The sequence below is a fragment of the Callithrix jacchus genome, chromosome Y (genome assembly GCF_049354715.1).
Source record: "Callithrix jacchus isolate 240 chromosome Y, calJac240_pri, whole genome shotgun sequence".
Lineage (NCBI taxonomy): Eukaryota > Metazoa > Chordata > Mammalia > Primates > Cebidae > Callithrix > Callithrix jacchus.
In genome coordinates, this window is record NC_133525.1 from 14,409,208 (window position 1) to 14,412,986 (window position 3,779).

Below are 3,779 nucleotides of genomic sequence, written 5' to 3' on the forward strand. Positions count from 1 at the left end.
TTAGCCACCGTACCTGGCAGTCCGAGTTTCACGCTAGCACTGAGGCCTTATAGAGCTTCTATGTAGAGTCCCAATTTCCGTGTGCATGATTCGGAAACGAGCACATGCCATATGCATGGCTCGACCGCTTGAATGTAGAGTCCCAATTTCAGTGTACATGCTGCCAAAGCGAGCACATGCTGTCTGCTTGGCTCGACATTCTACTGCCACAAAATTACAGGTGACATGCACCGAGCCTAACCCAAGTTCTGTTTCTGTTCCGAAGACGGAAATTTTCCACGTTGGTCGGGCGGGTCTCGAACATGCACCCTCGAAATGTTTTTTGTGTTGGTCTTCAAAGCGCCTAAATGACAGCTTTCTTTTTGCCACCATACCTGGCAGGCCGAGATTTATGCTAGTGCGTAGGCCTTTTCAAGCTTCTATTTAGAGTCACATTTTCAGTGTATGTGCTGACGAAGCAAGCACATGTTGTGTGACCGGCTCGACATTCCACTGTCACGGGATTACAGGTGTGATGCGCCGAGCCTAACCCAAGCTATGTTTCCGTTCTGAAGATGGAAATTTCCCATGTTGGTCGGGCAGGTCTCGAACATGAACCCTCGAAATTTTCTTTCTGTTGGTCTTCGAAGCGCATAAATGAAAGTTTCCTGTAAGCCACCGTACCTGGCAGGCCGAGTTTTATGCTAGCGCTGAGGTTTTTTCAAGCTTCTATGTAGAGTCCCAATTTCAGTGTACGTGCTGCCAAAGCAAGCACAAGCCGTTCGCCTGGCTCAACATTCCAATGTCACGGAATTAGAGGTGATGCACCGAGACAAACCCAAGTTTTGTTTCCGTTCTGAAGACGGAAATTTCCCATGTTGTTCGGACGGGTTTTGAACACGCACCCTCAATATATTTTTAACGTTGGTCATCGAAGCACCTAAATGACAGGTTCCTGTGAGCCACTGTACCTGGCAAGCCAAGATTCATGATAGCGCTGAGGCCATTTCAAGGTTTTTTGTAGTCTCAATTTCAGTGTACGTGCTGCCGAAGCAAGCACATGCTGACCGCCATGCGTGACATTCCACTGTCACAGGATTACAGGTGAGATGCGCTGAGCCTAACCCAAGTTCTGTTTCTGTTCTGAAGACGTAAATTTTCCACATTGGTCGGGCGGGTCTTGAACACGCACCCTCGAAATGTTTTTTGCGTTGGTCTTCGAAGCGCCTAAATGACAGCTTTCTTTTTGCCACCATACCTGGCAGGCCGAGATTTATGCTAGTGCATAGGCCTTTTCAAGCTTCTATTTAGAGTCACATTTTCAGTGTACATGCTGACGAAGTGAGCACATGTTGTGTGACCGGCTCGACATTCCACTGTCACGGGATTACAGGTGTGATGCGCCGAGCCTAACCCAAGCTATGTTTCCGTTCTGAAGATGGAAATTTCCCATGTTGGTCTGGCTGGTCTCAAACATGAACCCTCGAAATTTTCTTTCCGTTGGTCTTCGAAGCGCGTAAATGAAAGTTTCCTGTAAGCTACCATACCTGGCAGGCCGAGTTTTATGCTAGCGCTGAGGTCTTTTCAAGGTTCTATGTAGAGTCCCAATTTCAGTGTACATGCTGCCGAAGCGAGCACATGCCATTTGCCCAGCTCGACATTCCACTGTCACGGGATTACAGGTCTGATGTGCCAAGCCTAACCCAAGTTTCTGTTCTGAAGACAGAAATTTTCCATGTTGGTCCGGAGAGTCTTGAACACGAACCCTCAAAATTTTTTTGCATTGGTCTTCGAAGCGCCTAAATGACAGTTTCCCGTAAGCCACCGTACCTTGCAGGCCGAGTTTTATGCTAGCGATGAGGCCTTTCCAAGGTTCTATGTAGAGTCCCAATTTCAGTGTACGTGCTGCCGAAGCAAGCACATGCTGTTTGCCTGGCTCCACATTCCACTGTCACAGGATTAGAGGTGTGATGTGCCAAGACAAACCCAAGTTTTGTTTCCGTTATGAAGACCGAAATTTTAATGTTGGTCGGGCGGGTCTCGAACATACACCCTTAAAATATTTATAGTGTTGGTCTTCGAAGCGCTTAATGACAGGTTCCTGTGAGCCACCGTACTGGGCAGGCCGGTATTCATGCTAGCGCTGAGGCCTTTCCAAGGCTTTTTGTAGAGTCTCAATTTCAGTGTACGTTTTACCGTAGCAAGCACATGCCAACCGCCTGGCGTGACATTCCACTGTCACACAATTACAAGTGACATGTGCCGAGCCTAACCCAAGTTTTGTTTCTGTTCCAAAGACAGAAATTTCCCACGTTGGTCGAGTGACTCTCGAACACGCACCCTCGAAATTTTTTTGCGTTGGTCTTCAAAGCGCTTAAATTACAGCTTCCTTTGTGCCACCGTACCTGGCAGGCCGAGATTCATGCTAGTGCGTAGGCCTTTCCAAACTTCTATTTAGAGTCACATTTTCAGTGTACATGCTGCCGACGCGAGCATATAATGTCCGCTCGGCTCGACATTCCACATTCACGGGATTGCAGGTGTGATTCGCCGAGCCTAACCCAAGTTTTGTTTTTGTTCTGAAGGCGGAAATTTTCCATGTTGGTCGGGCGGGTCTCGAACATGCACCCTCGAAATTTTTTTTGCGTTGGTCTTCGAAGCGCCTAAAAGACAGGTTCCTTTGTGCATCGTACCTTGCAGGCTGAGTTTCATGCTAGCAGTGAGGTTTTTTCAAGTTTCTATTTAGAGTCCCAATTTCAGTGTACGTGCTGCCAAAGTAAGCACATGCCGTCTGCTCGGCTAGACATTCCATTGTCACGTGATTAAAGGTGTGATGCGCCGAGCCTAACCCAAGTTTTGTTTCCGTTCTGAAGATGGAAATTTCCCATGATGGTCAGGCAAATCTCGAACACGCACTCTCGAAATTTTTTTTGCGTTGGTCTTCAAAGCCCCTAAATGACAAGTTTCTGTGAGCCACTGTACCTGGCAGGCTGAGTTTCATGCTAGCACTGAGGCCTTGTCAAGCTTCTATGTAGAGTCCCAATTTCAGTGTACGTGCTGCTGAAGCAAGCACATGCCATCCGCCTGGCTTGACATTCCACTGTCACAAGATTACAGGTGTGGTGCGCTGAGCCTAACCCACGATTTGTTTCCGTTCTGAAGCCAGAAATTTCCCATGTTGGTCGGGCGGGTCTTGAACACCCACCCTCGAAATGTTTTTTTGTTGGTCTTCAAAGCGCCTAAATGACAGGTTTCTGTGAGCCACCGTATCTGGCAGGCGGAGTTTCATGCTAGCACTGAAGCCTTTTCAAGATTCTCTCTAGAGTCAAAATTTCAGTGCACGTGCTGCCGAAGCAAGCACATGTTGTCTGTCCAACTCGACATTCCACTGTCACGGGATTACACGTGTTATGCACAGAGCCTAACCCAACTTTTGTTTCCTTTCTGAAGATGGAAATTTCCCACGTTGGTCGGGCGGGCCTTGAACATGCACTCTCGAAATATATTTTGCGTTGGTTTTCGAAGCACCTAAAAGACAGGTTCCAGTGTGCCACCGTACCTGGCAGGGCAGGGTCCATGCTAGCCCTGACGCCTTTTCAATTTTCTCTATAGAGTCCCAATTTCAGTGTACGTGCTTTGGAAACGAGCACATGCTGTATGCTTAGTTCTATGGCTTCTATGTAGAGTCCCAATTTCAGTGTACATGCTGCTGACATGAGGACATGCCATCCACACCAGTCGACATTCCACTGTCATGGGATTACAAGTGTGATGTGCCGAGCCTACCCCAAGTATTGTTT